We start from the raw sequence: 20172 nt of genomic DNA, 5'->3' as shown, positions 1-20172 counted from the left end.
TTCCCTTCCCTTCCCTTCCCTTCCCTTCCCTTCCCTTCCCTTCCCTTCCCTTCCCTTCCCTTCCCTTCCCTTCCCTTCCCTTCCCTTCCCTTCCCTTCCCTTCCCTTCCCTTCCCTTCCCTTCCCTTCCCTTCCCTTCCCTTCCCTTCCCTTCCCTTCCCTTCCCTTCCCTTCCCTTCCCTTCCCTTCCCTTCCCTTCCCTTCCCTTCCCTTCCCTTCCCTTCCCTTCCCTTCCCTTCCCTTCCCTTCCCTTCCCTTCCCTTCCCTTCCCTTCCCTTCCCTTCCCTTCCCTTCCCTTCCCTTCCCTTCCCTTCCCTTCCCTTCCCTTCCCTTCCCTTCCTTCAGTTTCCTCCAGTATGAAATGTAGAGGTTAGGCTAAATTCTCTCTGTAGTTCCTTCCACCTCTAGATCTATGATCCTAGGATGTAACTGTAAATGTTATTATTAGAATAACCAATTATTCATGTCAATTATTCATGAAAGAGTAAATCACAAAAGATAAAATAGAAAATTTTGAGGTTAAATGAGGTAATTTAATCACAGTCACATACCTAATATCAGAGCCTGACCTCAATTCAGTTCTTCTAATTCTTCAGTCAGTTCTCCTTGTACTCTATTAGATTACATTCCTATGTTAGAAGCTCTAGTTATGGTTGTGGGGATGGGGAAAGCTAAAGGATGGGGAATAATTTCACAAATATTAGTGGTAGAAGAATATTAAGTACTAAGTACCTCATTACTAGAAGAAATTAGAGGAGATGTGAGAATAGAGTTAGACAGGAAGATAGACTCACAAAATCTATTTCCTAACTTTGGCCACATATTTTGTACTTTAAAATATTATGCCTGGATTATTTTTTCCCTTAAGTGAATTTCCCCAGTTCACACAGTAAATATCAGAGGTAAGATTTGAATCCATATCTTCTTACTCTAGAATCTGTCCTCTTTCTACTATAACATCATCTCATGATTTTACAGTGGGCTTTAGTTACACTGTATGAATGATGTTATCATAAAATTATATTGTTGAGGGAAACCTTATATGGGTTATGTCTGTAAAAATGCAAACCATTATTCTTATGATTACTATTTATAACAATGGTTTCAAACAAGTAGAAATGGATCCCTGCTAGCTATGTTCTGACTTAGAAAATAACAAATTAGCCTTATCTGTGTTATATTGAGTTTTTATTGACTTTTTAAAACATTTTCCCAATTACATTTCCCAGTTACATCTGGTTCAGGCAGAACTTAGGAGTTTTGCAGGTCACATGCAACAGTGGATTTGACACCTCTGATTTAGATAATCATCACCCTAGTTCAAATCCTTGTCAGATATGTCATCTGGATTATTGGAGCAACTTCCAAATTATTCTTTCTCTCTCCTTTCCAATCCACCCTGTAATTTATCATCTCTTAACATCACTTTCGATATTTTAAATTATTCCTTGGTAAGGGAATAGAGTAGATGAGAAGTATCCTTGCTTAAGAGCATAGGGGACTGAGTCCCGGTTAGGAGGTGGGTGTCAACCAAATAGGAGGAAAAGTTGGAACCAGGAATTGAGCAAACTATTGAAATCCAATGGGCTGCAAAATAGGAAAATTATTTGCCAAAACAGAGATTCAGATTTGGGAGAAGGAGGCAAGAGAAGTTATTTCCCAGACTAAGGGGTAGAATGCAGAAAGAACCATGGAAATGACAGTTTGAATTTGACTAGTGGTATTTCTTACTTCCCTTCTCCTTTTTTTGATCAAATGTGGCTAGGGAGGTCATCTTCCATGTCCTACCCCCTTCACCCCCAACACTCATTAGACCATGTTGTCCTACATGGAAAGTTTGGTTTTCTGGATGTGCAGATTTCGTTTTGGTTGAGAAGCTTCTAGTAAAAATCTAAATTCAGAGAGGTGGTATCAAAATTAAGTTCAATGAGGTTCATTAAAATTAATTTACTCCAAGAATCAATTTTGCTTTTGTTTATGGTGGCAGTTTTCTGGCAGGAATTATTTTCCCTGAATTGTTAGTCAATGTGTTCTGTGAAGACAGTTCTAAGAACATTCATCTTGTGGCAGGTCCTCTTGGTGTCTCCAGACATTACCAACCTTATGCAATGCATCGGTGAATTGTTACTTTAATACTTTGCTCTAATTATAAGGCATTAAGATCGAAATAGCTGTTTACAAATTGCAAATGAATCATGTGCAACAGTTTTATCACCTACTTAATATCTCAAGTCAAAAGTTTTATTGTGTTGTATCATAATCCATGGATTTTGTAAATTAGGGCTTTATAAAGAAGCTATTATAAAACCAACTTCATAAATCAATAGGAAAGCTCAGGATACAACTTACTAGAATGATTTTTTGATGATGAGACCATGGTTGGATAAGAAGAATTATGATAATATTATACTAAGTACAGTGACACTTATTGCTATTCAAGATCCTTTCATATATTAATAGCCCTTTAAGGCAAAGACTGTGTCTTTATGGTTCTTGATTCAGTGTTATTGTTCAATCATCATGAAGGTATAAAGCAGAATCCAGAGGTGATGTTTGATGGCCATTTTAACTTCAGTATTTCCTTATGTTTAATGTGATTGTACATATATAATCTATATCAGATTGCTTGTTGGGGAGGGGGAGGGAAAAGAGGGAGGGAGAAAAATTTGGAACTAGCAATCTTATAAAAACAAATGTTGAAAACTATCTATGTAACTAGAAAATAATTAAATACTCATGATAAAAACTAAAATTTTAGTACTGAAGATTAAAAATTTTGGTTGGTTATTTTATCTTTAAAGTAGTGTGGGTTTTTTGTTCATTTAGGTGCATAAATTTACAGATGTTTACACCTATGTTTACAGATCATTGATTGGTCAAGTTACCTATCTGATTGGAAGAGTTAACTGTGATAGAATAAAATCTCCTTTGCAATTTACGATCTCAAAAATATAATCACAGGGGCAGCTAGGTGGCGCAGTGGATAAAGCACTGGCCTTGGATTCAGGAGGACCTGAGTTCAAATCTGACCTCAGACACTTGATACTTACTAGCTGTGTGACCCTTGGCAAGTCACTTAACCCCAATTGCCTCCCCAATATATATATATATATATATAGTGACTCTCTTCAGAAGTGTGGATTATATGAGTTACATATGTAGATTATATTAAATGTATTTTTATTTTATTCAGTTGTTCTCTATATCTTTCCATTTGTCCTTATAGGGGGCCCCGGAAGCCTTCATTTATATCTAGACTTGGGCACCAGTACAGCACCAGGGCTATCTTTTTCCTCATTCTCACTACATGACAAGCCTACCCTACCTCTTTTTCTGGTTATCTCCCTGATATATTTTCTTTTTTTTTTCTTTTCTTTTCTTTCTTTCTTTCTTTTATTTTATTTTTTTTTGCAGAGCAATGAGGGTTAAGCCTAGGGTCACACAGCTAGTAAATGTTGAATGTCTGAGGCCAGATTTGAACTCAGGTCCTCCTGAATTCAGGGCCAGTGCTTTATCCACTGCACCACCTAGCTGCCCCCTATAAAGCTATACACCTATTAGATACTTTGAAGTTAATATATAGGGTCTAATATATGGATTTGTTTTGGGGGGGGTGAGGCAGTTGTGGTCAAGTGACTTGCCCAGGGTCACACAGTTAGTAAGTGTCTGAGGTGGGATTTGAACTTAGGTCCTCCTGACTCCAGGGCCAGTGCTCTGTCCACTGCACCACCTAGCTGCCCCCCTGATATATTTTCTACCACTTTGTGTACACATGTTGGTATTGTGATTATATCCACTTATACCCAACATACTTGTCTTCACCAAGTTTTGGGGACTTATTTTGTTTATTCAGAAATTATGTTATTTAATGATTTAAAACCATTTAATATCACTGAAAGAATGTCGATATTAAACTATGTTTTTTCGTGTTAAGGATCATTTTGGGATTGTTGAAAATTCTAAGCAATATGCTAAAAAGCAAATTGTGCTATCCTATGCTGTTCTTTTTATACAATGTTGGGCCTAGCTCACTATTTGTTGTGTCTGTTTAAGAAGTTTGTATTGATAGACACCTTTAATGGACTAACTGCATATTATAATCTGAATGATAGACCTTATTCATCCACTTAGTTGTACATGTATGGTTGTTTAGGCTTGAAATCTTTTGAGAAATTATTGTGTTAATTTAGGAGACCTTATGGTATTTTGGGGATTGATACAATCAACACAAAGTGATTTGCAAATAGGAGAATCTAGACAATCTTACCATCCTCTCTGATATTGGCAAATACTTTTGGGAAGATATATCTTGCTGTGCATGGTGATGAACGCCTACTACCAAGAAGGGAGGCTGAGGTTGGGGGATCTCTTAAGGTCAGGAGTGTTGAATTGTAGTGGGACAAGATAATTAGATGTCTGCTCTAAGTCTGGCTGGGGGCCCACTAGATTGCCTAAGGAGGGGCAAATTGGGCCTGGTTAGAAATAGAAGAGGCTAAAGCTCCCATACTGATCAGTAATGAGATCAAGCATATGAGTAACTCCTATTACACTTCCAGCCTAGATAAGCTAGGGAAATCCAATATTTTTTTAAAAAGAAGATATGTCTCCTTGTCCTATGCCTCATTTGATTTTGATAAATAATCATCAAATTTATGTATGTTCTTTCATATTTCTTTAATAAAAACACTTTTATTTATAGTTTTTAGTTCCAATTTTTATTCTTCCCTCCTTCCCTCCCTCCCCTACCCCCTTCTTGAGGCAGTAAGTGATCAGATATGTGTTATACATGTAAAATTATGTAAAACATTACCATATTAGACATTATGTACAAAAAAACTTGAATAAAAGAAAAAATGAAAAAAAGTGAAAAATAGGATGCTTCAGTCTGTGTTCAATCAATATCAGTTCGTTTTTTTGGAGGTGGATAGTATGTTTCATCAACAGTCCCTTGGGATTGTCTTGGATCATTGTATTTTTGAGAATAGTTGAGGTACGCACAGTTCTTCATCAAACAATATTGCTGCCTCTGTGCACAATGTTCTCTTGGTTATGCTCACTTCACTATACATCAGTTCACAGAAGTCTTTACAAGGCCTTTCTGAAATTATCCTTCTTGTCATTTCTTATAGCACAATAATATTCTACCACTATCATGTGCCACAGCTTCTTTAGCCGTTCTCCAATTGATAGGCATTTCTTTGAGTTCCAATTCTTAGCCACCACAAAAAGAGCTGCTATAAACATTTTTGTACAAATAGTTCTTTTTTCTTCTTTTTGGGGATGTGTTTGGCATATAAACCTAGCAGTGGTATTGCTGGATCAAAGGTTATGCTCAGTTCTATAGCCCTTTGGGAATAGTTCCAAATTGCTCTCCAGAATGGTTGGATCTTGCATATTTGAAAGAACTTATATGATCTAAGCATGTGCACGTCATACATCTTGATGGAGGAGAGCCACTAAGTTTGCATCTTATTTTTGCCTTAAAGAAAATAACCACCAAATCAAGCACAATATAATTATTTTTATTTATTTATTTATTTTTTTAGTGAGGCAATTGGGGCTAAGTGACTTGACCAGGGTCACACAGCTAGTAAGTGTTAAGTCTCTGAGGCTGGATTTGAACTCAGGTACTCCTGACTCTAGGGCCAGTGCTCTATCCACTGTGGCACCTAGCTGCCCCATTCCATTTGTTTTGCAATGTTTTTCCTGATAATTATCTGCTGATTTTTAGGAAGATGGCAGTTATTAGAGAACTGGAATATGACTGATCATCTTTGTTTTAGGACAGTAATTTCTTTGAAGAGGTAGTAACATATAATGAATAGAAAGAAGGGCTCAGAGTGAGGAAGTTCTGGGTTCAAATTCTGCCACTGACAAACTGGCTATGTGACCCTGGGCAAGTCTTAGCTTCTCAGTGGTTCTAGCCAACTTGACTTCTGTAAATTGTAAAGCCACTGCATCTGCATTGATAGAGGGAATCTTGTTACTTGGAATTCTCTATGCCATTGAGGTAATAATTTGGATATCACCTTCATTGTTTCAAATTATATGTTATCTTTATATTTTTAACATAAATTGAAAATTGGTCCTATAATGCCCTCAAATTATGTTGCCTCTAGTGTAAATTTCCTCTACTTGTACTTTGTCATCTGTAGTTTACTTCTCACTTCTCCACTGAGCACACTGGAGGTTGAGATATGGTTTTCATTGTCATTGGTTAAGGATAATAGTTTGCTATGGAAATTCTGACACATTTGTTTTATTTTCAAAATTCTTTTTTGTAGTCTAGTTTCATTTTTCAGTGTTCTTGGGATGTTCTGGCTTAATTGGACATTATGCCAATAGTTTTGCCAACTTATTTTTCTCTAATGTGTTCCATTCTTTAATAAAATGATTCTGTGGAAGTCTTCCTTAATTCTTTTCCATAATTGCAATTGCAATTGAATATAGATTCTAAATCAATCAACAAGGATTTATTAAGTTCTTGTTATATGTCATACCATTCTATATATGTGGTAAGGAGTTCTGATTTGAAAGGAGATTAGAGGTTTTCAAATTAAGGGATTTTTGGAGTCTTTTGACTCCTCAGTGAAGCATTTTTTTGGGTATCAGCTAAACTTCTGAAGGAAATACTAATAATTTCAAGGTTTTTTCCCCCCATTTCTAATTTGTGGTACCAACCACTTATTTAAATAGATTAATTTGAGTTTCTTACAATTGCACATAGGATCTTCTCATTGTTTTTTTAAAAATAATCATAAGTAATTTATTTTTGAGAATCATTTAACATGAAATGATACAAATAAAATTTGTATAAACACACATCCACATTTGTCATAACACAGATGGCAAAGGACAAAGCAAAAACATATGCAATTGGACACAGTTGTTTCATGTACACCAAAAGTCTTTTACAAAATAGTCATCTCATATCAGTAGAAGACCACTCTCCATTCAATGTCGTCATCCTGCAGGATAGGCTGCTGTAGCCACTGCATCTGTTTTCTCCTTTAATCTGGCTGGTAATTATTTTGGTGATTACCACCACCTCAGGATGCTTTGCCATATGCGATTTGTTGACCTCGGCCACGACTCCTAGTCCCACCTTGTCTGCCAGCTGCCTCGCCCCTCTCTCCTTTCTGTTGTTGCTGTTGCTGCCTGTATACCTCTTTGGGTTGGGCAACTTTGATTTCACATTTCCCAGAACCAATCTGATGGTATCTGTTTTCTAATAATTTCTTTACTGGTTCTTCATCTCTATATGTGATAAAATAAAATCCTCTTCTTTCATTTGTTTTTGTGTCCACAGGAAGTTCGATATTCTCAATCTCTCCAAAGGCTCCAAAATACTCTTTGATTTATTTGCTCTTCAGATATATCTGGGCTCAGTCCACCGACAAATACTTTTTTGGGGGCTCCTTTCCCTTTAAAGCTTTGCCACTTTTGGGGTCTATCAGCTTGCCATCCAGCTTGTGTTCTTTGAGCTCAAGGGACCTTGTCCACACTAGCTGCTTCTCTGAAGAGCACAAACCCAAACCCCAGCGATCTGCTCATGACATATACGTCTTAATGGTGCAGTCTACCACCTCTCTGACATGAGACAGGTACTCGGTGAGGCCTTTCTTGTGCCTATCCCAGCTCTGGCCTCCAATAATCGGTTTATCGTCGTCCTGCTGGTTCTTGCTCATATTGATTTTGGAGCTCTCGTGTATTGTGGGAAATTCCGGAGAAACCCAAATGCAGTCAGGAATAAGGAAGAGCAGTTTATTGACGCGTCGGCCCAAAGCAGAGTCACCTCTCATACTCTGGGCAGCCACCAAGTGTCCAAGCTGCAGTTTTTATATCTCTTAGGTGTGAAAATGCATGCAGGTTTTCATAGGTACATTGTGGTGAGCTATTGGCAGACAGGAAGGCATATTTCAGTAAACAGAAGCATATGTCAGGAAGTTGATACTAAACCACAGACTTCAGGGGAACAAACAGTATGTTCTACTTTCATTTTGGGGTCTCAGCTCGAGCCTCAGTTTTATCCCCTGTATTTTCCCATATCAGGTGAACTCCTCCATGTTGCTGTACTTATTCACGTCCTCCATGGGAGAGGGGCTGTTGGGACGGTGAGGGAGATCCAGCTGGATCTTCTCATTTTTATAATTTCTTTTAGTTCAGTGTTAATTTTTGACATTTTGTCTATCTAATTAGCCAATGCCTCCTGCATTGGTAACCATTCATTTTCAGTCTGTTAATACAGAATTAATTTCATCTTTTTGTGATTTTGTTAACACTGTCTTCTAGAAGAAAGTATTCATGAGACTTCTGAGTACTCTATGTACTTTTGTTAGAGTATTCCTGGTAATTAATTATTTTCTATTTGTTGAGCTATATTGGAATAAATTTCATTTTTTTCTCATGTTATTTGGTGCTTGACATTGCTAGTGTCTTTTGACTCTCTTCTTAAAGAAAAGATTAACGATATAGGTGTGAGGGTTGTGTGTGGTCTACCTTTGGTCACTTGTGTCTTGATTTTATTTTTGCCATTCACCTTATTTTTTATAGATCATAAATTCAGAGCTAGAAGGGACTTTAGAAGGTATGAGGTAAAACTTCAGGGTTATTTTGATTTACATCTCTCCCATTATTAATGTTTTGAAACATTCATATGGTTATTAATACTTTGCAATTGTTTGCTCATATCCTTTGATGACTTATCTATTGGAGAATGACTTTTGTTCATATATTATATATATATATATATATATATATATATATATATATATATATAAAAATTTGTAAATACATATCTTAAATACCAAACTATTATCAGAGAATGGTACAATCCCCCCATTTGCCTTTTTCCCTTCTTTTCTAAAGTGCATTAATTTTGTTTGTATAGAAGCTTTTCAGTTTGATGTAATCAAAGTTATCAATTTCATCTTTTGTAATTACTTCTAGCCCTTGATTGGTTAAGAACACATCTATCCAGAGCTGTAAAAGATATATAATCTGTTTCTTTTCTGATTTTTATCCTCTTCATTTCCCATCAACTCCTTGGATTTGACTCCACCATCATCATATTTTTTCCTTTGCCTTTTCCCTCCACTCTGTAAAGCTTACCATTAGGAAACTCATCATCAAGAAGACTGCATCAGCTTTGGTACTCACACCTAGTTAGTACTCTCCCCCTCTGACTGGAGGGCTGGAGGGTGGAGCAAAAAACTCTTCCTAAAGCCTCCACATTAAGAAGTCTCAGAAGCCTAGGCAGCTTTTATTTCCCATTAGCTGCACTCCTTATATTCAATTACATCATGTTCCTGCCCCTGTGCAGGTACTTTCTCACCTTTTCCTCTTTTCAGCTTCCTTTTTTGTGTTCTCTTCTCTCATTAGATTGTATACAGCTTGAGGGTTGGGACTGTTTCTTATTTGTATCTCCAGTCCTCAGCACATAATAGGTACTTAACAAATGTCTATTATATTACATTGCATTCTATGATTTTTAATAATAAGGTCCTATTTCCATTGAGATGGCAGCTAGATGGCTCAGTGGATAGCAGTTTTTTTTATTGAATAGAGAGTTCTTTCCCAATGAATTTATTCATTCTAGTATATTTTCAATGCATATGATGCTTATTTTTGGTTTTAGATAGATACTTTTCATGATATTAAAAAAGCCCCTCTGTGCCTATCCTTTGAAGGGTTTTCAGCATTAATGAGTGTTGTACTTTCTAAAGGATTTTTTCTGCATCTATTGAGATAATTAAGTGGTTTTTGGATATTTTTGTTTTTAATATGATTAATAATTTTAATTCCTTTCCTAATGTTGAACCATTCTTGCATCTCATCAACTTTGTCATAGTAAATTATTATTTGGATGAACTGCTGTCACATCTTTGATAAGATTTTATTTAAAATTTTTGAATTGATATATAATTAATCATGTTGGTGTATAGTTTCGTGTTTATCCTTTCCTGATTTGTATATTAGGACTATATTTATCTGATAAAAGGAATCTGGTAGGATGTGTTCTTTCTCAACTTTTAAGAATAATTTGGGCAATTAATACTAAGTGTTTTCCAAACATTTAATAGATTTTTTGTGTGTGTGAATTTGGAGGAACCAGGAGTTTTTTCCATTTGGTATTTCCTTTATTGCTAATTCAATTTCCTTTTTTGAGAGTGAATTGGTTAAGATTTGTATTTGGCTTTCAGTTAGTCTGGGAATTTCAAATTTTGGGGAATGAATTCCTCTTATAATAGTTCCTGATCCATAGTAGGCACTTTTTATTGATTCATTAACATTTCTTTTGTATTCACAGATTTGTTAGCATATGACTGAATAATAGATTCTGATTATTCTTTTTTCCTAGTTTTGTTGTGATTTTACCTTGTTTGATATATTATTGATTTGATTTTCTAGTCTCTTCTTTTTAATTAAACCAACTAAAGCTTTATGAATTTTATTGGTCTTTTCCAAGAACCAGATTCTAATTTTATTTATAATTTGATTTCTTTGGGTTTCCAGTTCATCTTTTTTCCCCTCTAGTTTTTTTTTTTTGGGGGGTTTGCAGGGCAATGAGAGTTAAATGACTTGCCCAGGGTCACACAGCTAGCAAGTGTCAAGTGTCTGAGGTCAGATTTGAACTCAGGTCCTCCTGAATCCAGGACCAGTGATCTATCCACTGTGCCACCTACCTGCCCTTATCCCCTCTAGTTTTTAATATCCATTCTCTTGTGCTCTTTAAAAGTATGTATATTTTTTGCCTTTCTTATTTAAAAATGCATATTCAGTTCATTAATCTTCTCTTTTTCTATTTTGTAGGGAAATGATTTTCCCCATCAGGATCATTCAAGCTGCATCTCAGAAATTTTCATATGTGTTTTCATCATTATTTACCTTCACAAAAATTGATTTTTTATATCATTTGTTTTTTGAACCCACTCATTATTTAGTATTTATTGTTAAATCTCTATTTAGGTCTGTGCCTTTTATTTGTTTTCTTTAAACTATTATTATTTTTATTGTGTTATGTTCTGTAAAGGATATAGTTACTATTTCTGCCTTTTTACATTTGTTTGTAACACCTTTGTATCTTAATACATAATCAATATTTGTGAAAGTTTTATGTGGTACTGAGAAATACATATATTCTTTTTTTTTTTTTTGGTGAGGCAATCAGGTTAAGTGACTTGCCCAGGGTCACATAGCTAGTAAGTGTCAAGTGTCTGAGGCCACATTTGAACTCAGGTCCTCCTGACTCCAGGGCTGGTACTCTATCCACTGCACCACCTAGCTGCCCCAAATACATATATTCTTTAGCTCCTTTCACTTCAGTGTATCCTTTTTCATCAAAATCAGTGATTATTATGATATATACCTTACACATATACCATATGCCTTACACATATACCTAAAAATTAAGACATTAATTTTTAGGATTTTATTAAGTACATAGAATAATTTTTCTATCTCCTAATCTTTCCACGTTGACATAAACTCACAATTATGTTCATGTTAGCCTTTTTATGGGTATTATTTTTATGAGGATTGTAAGATGTATTAACCAATTGACCCATGAAATGCTATTTTGTTTCCTTTTGACACATGATGAAACCTACTGTACCAATCGCTTCATTTACTTTTTTTTTTTTGTGGGGCAATGTGGGGCAATGAAGGTTAAGTGATTTGCCCAGGGTTACACAGCTAGTAAGTGTCACATGTATTAAGGCAGAATTTGAACTCAGGTCCTTCTGAATCCAGGGCTGGTGCTTTATCCACTGTACCACCTTGCTGCTCATCTCTCTCCATTTACTTTTAAAGAGAGCAAATGAGCTGTCCTTTCTGCTAATTCCAAGCTTCTTATATTTTCTTGTTTCAAATCCATTGAGTATATCAATATTACCCTAGTTTAGTTTTACCACAACTATACTGACTCACTGGTTATTGGACAAAGGTCTCATGCTTTGGATACAAACACTCATAATAATGTATAGAAATATAACAGTGATTATGCTGACCCTCATCACCTGATAGCCACATATTTTACATTTCACTCTCCCCTAGGGTTTCTTCAATACTTTTAAGGGCCTGCAGAGGTGTTGGGTCTCAAGCCCCCATTGATTGTATTCCTCCAGTTTTAGGGGTCCCCCAAATTCTGCTTCCATTTAATCACATAATTGCTAGAGTAACCTTTATAAAGGATTATTTACTTCAAGAGTATAGTAAGTAACAAACAGCTCCCCCAACACCTGTGGAAGCATAATTGCTCAACTCTTTTTCCATAAAAGTATTTTATTATTTTCAAGTTATATGTAGAGATAGTTTGCAACATTTGTTTTTCTAAGATTTCTTGTTCCAAAATTTTTCTCCCTCCCTTCCCTCCCTATTCCCTCCCCAAGACAGCAAGCAATCCGATATAGGTTAAATATGTACAATCACATTAAACATATTTCTGCATTAGTCATGCTGTGCAAGAAGAATCAGAGCAAAAAGGAAAAACCTCAAAAAAGAAAAACAAAAAAAAAGAGATAGTATGGTTCAATCTAAACCTAGACTCCATAGTTCTTTTTGTTCCCTGGATTTGGAGAGCATTTTCCATCATGAGTCCTTTGAAACTATCTTGGACCATTGCATTGCTGAGAAGAGTCAAGTCTATCACAGTTGATCAACACATACACACAATGTTGTTGATACTGTGTACAATGTTCTCCTGGTTCTGCTCTTCTCACTCAGCATCAGTTCATCTAAGTCCTTCCACGTTTCTCTGAAATCTGCCTGCTCATTGTTTCTTACAGCACAATAACACAACTCGTTCAGCCATTCCCCAATTGATGGGTATCCTCTCAATTGCCAATTCCTTGCCACCACAAACAAAAAGAGCAGCTATAAATATTTTTGTACATGTAGGTCCTTTTCCCTTTTTATGATCTCTTTGGGAAAAAGACCCAATAGTGGTATTGCTGGGTCAAAGGGTATTCACAGCTTTATAGCCATTTGGGTTTAGTTCCAAATTGCTCTCCAGAATGGTTGGATCAGTTAACAGCTCCACCAACAATGCATTAGTATTCCAATTTTTCCACAGCTTCTCCAACATTTATCATTTTCCTTTTTTGTCGTATTAGCCAATTTGATAGGTTTGAGGTGGTATCTCAGAGTTGTTTTAATTTGCATTTCTCTAATCAGTAGTGATTTAGAGCATTTTTTCATATGATAATAGATATAATTGCTCAACTCTTGAACTATCTTCAACTCTGTATAGGTCAAGAGGACTAGATTCATAACTTAACTCAGTTTCTATATCATAGTCCCACAAAATTCTAGGTCTAAAGTCCCAACCTGGGCTTGATACCTGTGCCCTTGGCTTCTTAGGATTCCCATGATGCGATAAAGCCATCTGTGGCCTGGAAACCTGATTCCAAGGTCATTATGGCTTGAGTTCCCAGCTCAGGGACTCCACTGCGTGTGTTCCAGAACGGAAAATGATAAATGAAATAGATCTCAAGTCCAACTCTTAGGGCTATAGGACCAAAGTGGGGTGGGGGAAGGTAGACCTTCTTCCCATACCCAGGTCAGTAAATGGCTGCCATGCTAGGGAACAAGACCTTTACCTTTGATACAATTGGCAGAAGAAAGAATGTCCCAATCTGCTTGTTTTAAAGACACAGCCTATTTTGGTTATGTACCCATGTAATTAGGAAACACAGAATATTTTTTCCCAAAAGCAGGTCCCTGTCATCTCCCATATTAGTGCCTCCATCTCAGGTGCTCTGGACATGCACAAAGCCCCATTACAGAGATATTGTAAAAAATCTATGTACAATTCATCAATCAGTTAACACATATTTATTAAGCATCTACTATGTGCCAGGCACTGTGCTAGGCACTAGGGATATGAAGACAGGAAGAAAAAAAAGTGATCCCTGACTTCAAGTAGCTTATATTTTATTGGAGTTGAAATGTTTATAGATTATTATTGGAAAGGCCATGTGCCATTTTTGAGGACTGATTCTGGAGCCAGAGTTCAAATCTTGCCTGTGATACTAATAATCTGAGTTACTTTGCAAAAGTCACCTAGTTTTTGTTGGCCTAATTTTCTTTAACTATAAAATGAGGGTGTTTAACTGGATGGCTTCAAGTATCTCCTTTAGTCCAAGATCTAAAATTGTCTAAACACACACACACACACACACACACTCACACACACACACACAAACAAGGTAAATAGTAAGCAGAAGGATAAAGGCTTTATTTTAATTTCTCAAATTTCCATTTCTCAGTGAAAATGACACAGAAATTCTCTTTTGTCATCATGGTTGAAGTCTTAATTCCCAGTCCATTCACACTAACTGCAGCCTCATCGGTTTAGTTTCTTACTCCATCTAGGGCACAGGCACTATTTATAACTCTTTTGTAACAGCCATAAAAATGATGGATACAAGTAGTAACAGTGTAGAAATCCCCCCAGAATTTTCCCAGTATTTTGAGATATTCATATTCAGAATAAGGAAAGAATGTGCCAAAAAGTTCTCCTATTAGTAAATAAGTAGGTATTGTTTCAGGTGAAAGAAACTGCCTCTTTGTTCATGATTTACAAGGAAGCATAAACACATTATTATTTTAATTCAGTAGTTAGTTGGTGTGGAGTAAATTGTCATTAATAGCAATCATTATTTATCTTCTAGGGCTCTCCACTGGCCCAGCCCCCAGCCAATATAGAATTATGCATTTGCATGAATACTCTGATTCTTGAATAAATGCTATTTTAAAAAGCTTTCTTTTTTAAAAAAGTATAAATATTTTTCCTTCATTAAATAACTGTTTTTTTTCCCTTTGGTCCTAATCTATGAATTTCTTCAGCAATAGGGAACTTCTAGTGACTAAACTCTTTCTACCAATGCATATCAGCAATTTTTCTGCAGCTCATGGTTGGGGAGCTGAAGAGTTAAATTATTTTGCATGGGGTTCCAAAATCATTGTTTGAAAATTTTGCTAAAAAATGGAAAACTGACTTAAATAAAACTCTTGTCCTTTCACTTGCTGCCCATCTTTTTTTTAATTAATAAAGTATTTTATTTTTTTTCCTGTTACATGTAAAGATAGTTCTCAACTTTTGTTTATACAAGCTTTCCAATTTCAGAATTTTCTCCCTCCCTTCCCCCTCCCCTAGACAGCAGGTAATCTGATATAGGTTATATATATATATATATATATATATATATATATATATATATATATATATATATATATACACACACACACACACACACACATAATAACATTAATCATATTTCTGCATTAGTCATGTTATAAGAGAAAAATCAGAGCAATGATGAAAAACCTCAAAATTGAAAAAACAACAGCACCAAAACCAAAAGAAATAGTATGGTTTATTCAGCATCTATACTCCACAGTTCTTTTTTTTCCTGGATTTGGAGATCCTCTTCCATCATGAGTTCCCTGGAACTCTTCTGTACCATTGCATTGGTGAGAAGAATATAGTCCATCACAGTAGATCAACACTCAATGTTGATGCTACTGTGTACAATGTTCTTCTGCTTCTGCTCATATCACTCATCATCAGTCCACGCAAGACCCTCCAGGTTTCTCTGAACTCCTCCTGCTCATCGTTTCTTACACTTGCTGCCCATCTTACAATTTAATTGAAGACTATACTAGTCATCTATGCAATCGTCATTTGCTATTTTGTACTATAAACAGGAAAAAATGTGTCAAGGATAGGACTTGAATCCAGGTCTTCCTTACTCTGAGATTAGCTCTTGAGCATTTCATTTCTTTCCCCTTCCCTTACCCACTTTATTTCTCTCCTGTCCCCCTTCTTCCCTTCTTCCTCTTCTTCACTCACTCCTACTCACTTCTACTCACTTCCTCTATTCGCACATACACCATCATATATACACACATAGTTACTAGACTGCCTTTCTAGCTACCAGACAGAGATTTTTCATACTGCTATGGCTTTCATTATAGAGGTTTTGGGGGTATTCTGTGTCTCTGTGCAAAGTGAGGCTGACAAGTTTGTGAAACTTTGCCTCACTTAAGTCAATTCACGTGCAAGTCAAGACATCACTCCATGATGCCATTGGTCCTCTTGGAAAACAAAGGTTGAATAACAACAACAACAACAATAACAACAACAGTAACAAATAGTGTAATATAATTCACAGATAATGTTTGGGGAATTTTGCCAACAACAGTTCATCCTTCCTTTGTTGTGCAGAAAATCTGGATGTTGTGAATACCTCAGGTGAGCATAACCATTAGCTTGAAGATTAATGATTTAATTGGGTGCAGCAACTCCCTCCACTAAAGCAAGTTACAACCTTGTCTATAACTTAATATAGACATGTTAAGAAATATTCCTCAACACTCTGCCAGGAGGCAGCTAAGGGGAAGAAAGCTTTCCAGCTCTTTCTCTTTTATCCTGAGGCTGAGTTTTGGAGGGGTTAATGGACTTGTCCCCTTGTCATACAGATTTTGGGTTAGGGACAGAATGAGCAAATTGTAAGCATATGCATGTCTTACTATCTTACACCACATCCCACATAGGCAGGTGGATGCACACACATACACACTCAAGCAGTACTGTATGGAAAGAAGTGACAGAGAAGCAGATTTCTCCTCAGTATAAGGAAACACTTTCTGATAATTAGAGCTGCTAAAAATGGAATGAACTGCCTCAGGAGCTACTGAATTCCCTCTTGCTTGAGGTTTCTAAGCAGATGACTTCATGATGAAAACAGTGTTGGATCTGAAATCAGAAAATTTTATTTTGAATTCTCTCTCTTTGTATTTTAATGGAGAAATCATTTTAAAGACAATAATTATCCATAATTTTTTTTTGTTTGCCACTTTGCAGTGGAAAGTCAATAAGGAACAAGGGTAAGGGCAGGCACCTGACAAGGTTACACAAAATTTTGTGACCTTTAGCTAATCACTTATTCTTGCTTGGCCTCAGTTTTCTTTGTCTTTATTTCAATGTATAAAAGAAAAGGATTAGACTAAGACTAGGTTGCACTAAGAAGCATAACTGCCAAGAATAAGGAAGTGATGGTCCTTTTGTTCTAGAGCATTATCCTCAGTCTTGAACTTCATAATATAAGGACAATGGAGAGCATTCATAAAAGGACAATCATGATAGTGATAGGCCATGTTTATATATCGTAGTGTTGTTGTTCATCCTTCATTTTCAGAGAGGACCAATGACATCATAGTGTTGGGGTAAAATAATAAATGATGGGTGACATGTCATATAAAGAGTAGTTGAAGGATGTGATGTTTAAAATCTAAATGTGTGTTCGCCTTAAAGTAGAAGCTTTAGCACCAGTCTTTGGGCATTAAGCATTTATTAACGCATACTAGGTATTAAAAAAAAAAGAACATGTGGAGTTAAGAAAAGGCCTATCTAGCCTAGAGTTCTAGCCTGGTCTGGTTCTTCCTCAAATACTTAGCCACTAGCCTGCTTCAACCATGAACCGCCCTCAAACTGAGTATGGAAGCTTTTTATAGTTCTGGAGCAGAGGTGGTCTTGAGTTGAGTTCAAAGTCCTTAACTTCTGAGAACAATACCTCCTTAAGGGCCAGCCAGGTGTGGTTACAATCTAATTAACTTGAGTAGGCTAATCAGCAAAGTCAATCACTCTCACTTAATTCAATCAGTTTAGATTAATCTCCAGATGAGCCTTTGAGTATCTGCTAAATCCCATTATTTTCTCACAAGGAACTGAGTATGTTTAATCTGGAGAAAAGAAGACTATTGGGAGTATTTCAGGTGGGAAGGAGGATATTATAGTTCTATTCAAATATTTTAAGGGGGAAGAGGGATTAGGCTCTCTGGCATCAAAGAACTGAACCAGGAGCAATGGGAGGAAGTACAAAGAGTCAAGTTTAGAACTGATGCCAGGAAAAACTTCCAAACAATTAGAGGTGCTCAGAAGTGGAATGGGCTGCCTTGGCCAGTCAAAAGTTCTTCACTGGTGGTCTTCAAAGGGGAAGGGAAGGGAACAGGTATTTATTAAGTGCCTACTATGTGCCAGACACTATGTTAAGCACTTTACAAACATCTCATCTAATCCTCACAACAATCCTGGGAGGTAGGTGCTATTACTTCTATATTAAAGTTCTAGAATCTGAGACAGAAAGAGGTTAAGTGACTTGCCCGTGGTCACACAACTAATAAGTGTTTGAGGCCAGGTTTGGAGTCAGGTCTTCCTTACTCCAGGCCCAGTGCTTTACACACTATGCCACCTAGTTGTATAGCAGCTGTATGTTGTTATACAAAAAAAGTTGTATATGAAAATGGGCATTCTTTGCAGGTTATCATTTGGACCAGACCTCAGAGGTCTCTTTCAACTCTAAAATTTTGTGTTTTGATGAGTAAGTGATCTTTATTGTTCTTTCTAACCCTACATTTTTTGATCCAGTTGTCAGGGATGCTGGGTATGCTGGAATTTCTGCTTTAAGAAGGGGTTGAGCTAGATGGTTTCTGAGGTCCCTTTCAAAGCTACAGATTTATGATATTGTACTTCATATGTCACATGCATTATAAATAGATGATGAATATGCTATATTAATATTCAGCAACTTGCAATGATATGTGTTCATAAGCTATAAAAATAGCATCAGCTCATCTGCATACTGCCTAACATTCTCCTTTTCCCACCCATTGGATTCCTGTCATTTTGCTTATTTACATCAAATTATAGAATTATGGATTTGGGGAGTTAAAAGGCACTTCTGCAAACCATCTACCTTAAAGGATCCATCAATCCATAAGCATTTATTAAGCACCTACTTTGTGTAAGGTATTGTTCTAGGCACTGGGAATACAGTACCAAGAATGAAATAATTCCTACTCTCACAACGAGTTTACACTCTACTGGGAAGAAACCAATGGAATATATATCAATATATACAGCACCAATCTATAGTGAATAGATAAAATTATATTCAATGTAGTTATATATAAGAGAGTTTGGAAGGGAGAGCATCAACAATTAGGGAGATGAGGAAATGTTTCATGTGGAGGGTGCTTGAGTTAGGGTCTCAAAGGAAGAATGAGATTTTTTGAGGTGGAGGTAAGGAGGTAATGCCTTCCAGGTAGTGGCTAGGGGGGAGGGTGAGTGCAAAGGCACAGAGACATGAGATGGGGTACTGTGTATGAGAAACAGAGAAAGCTAATTTGGTTGGATCATAGACTGTTGGGAGGGGAATAATACCCAACAAGGGTGAAAAGGTAGGACAACACAAAGTGAAAAATGTAGGCTTTAAAAACTAAAATAAAGAGTTTATATTTTATCCTAGTAGCAATAGGAAGCCATTGGAATTTGTTGAATCACAAGGTCAGATCAGCACCTAAGGAAAATTACTTTGGCAGCAGTGTTGAGGATGGGTTGGAATTATGAGACACTTGAGATACAGAGAGCAATGAAGATTCTGTTGCAATAAGTTCAGTGAGAGGTAATGAAGCCCTGAGATAAAGTGGTAGCTGTATGTGTGTAGAGAAGATGTCAGATTCAAGACATATGAAGGTGGAAACAGAAAGATTTGGCAACTGATTGGATATGGCAACTGAGGAATAGTAAGGAGTCCAGGGTAATTCCTAGATTATCATCCTATGACACTAGCTGGATGATGGTACTTTCAACAAAAATAGGGAAATTTGCAAGAAGAGAAGCTTTTGGTGGGGAAGATGATGAGTTCAGTTATTAACATGTTGAGTTTAAGAAATCTTTGGGATGAGACATTCAGTTTGCAGTATTCAAAAGGCATTTGGTAATGGGGAACAAAGCTCAACATGGGGAGACTGGGGCTGGATAGGTCTGGTCATAATCTGTATAGAGAATATAAATAAACCCAAAGGAGCTAGTGGGGAGAGAGAGAGAGAAGAAGAAGAAGAAGAAGGAGGAGGAGGAGGAGGAGGAGGAGGAGGAGATGAAAGATGAAGATCCAGGACAAAACCTTGGTGAATAGTCATGGGCCAGGGAAGAGGAAAGACAATTTAGAAAGAGATTGGACAAGTAAGGCATTATCCAGGAGAAAGTGGGGTCACAAAAATTCAGAGAAGAGAGAGTATTCAGAAGGAGAGTATGGAACACTATCAAATATAGGTTGAAAAAGACTAGGATTGAGAAAAGACTATCAGATTTAGCAATTAAGAGACCATA

General features: G+C 36.5%; 1 pseudogene; it reads right to left on the bottom strand.

The window, feature by feature from the left end:
- Positions 1–7009: 7009 nt before the first annotated feature.
- Positions 7010–8101, bottom strand: LOC122748584 (annotated as a pseudogene).
- Positions 8102–20172: the final 12071 nt, after the last annotated feature.

This window comes from Dromiciops gliroides, chromosome 1 (assembly GCF_019393635.1).
Source record: "Dromiciops gliroides isolate mDroGli1 chromosome 1, mDroGli1.pri, whole genome shotgun sequence".
Classification (NCBI taxonomy): Eukaryota; Metazoa; Chordata; class Mammalia; order Microbiotheria; family Microbiotheriidae; genus Dromiciops; species Dromiciops gliroides.
Note: the sequence above shows the minus strand (reverse complement) of the source record. Positions and strands in the feature narration are given on the sequence as shown.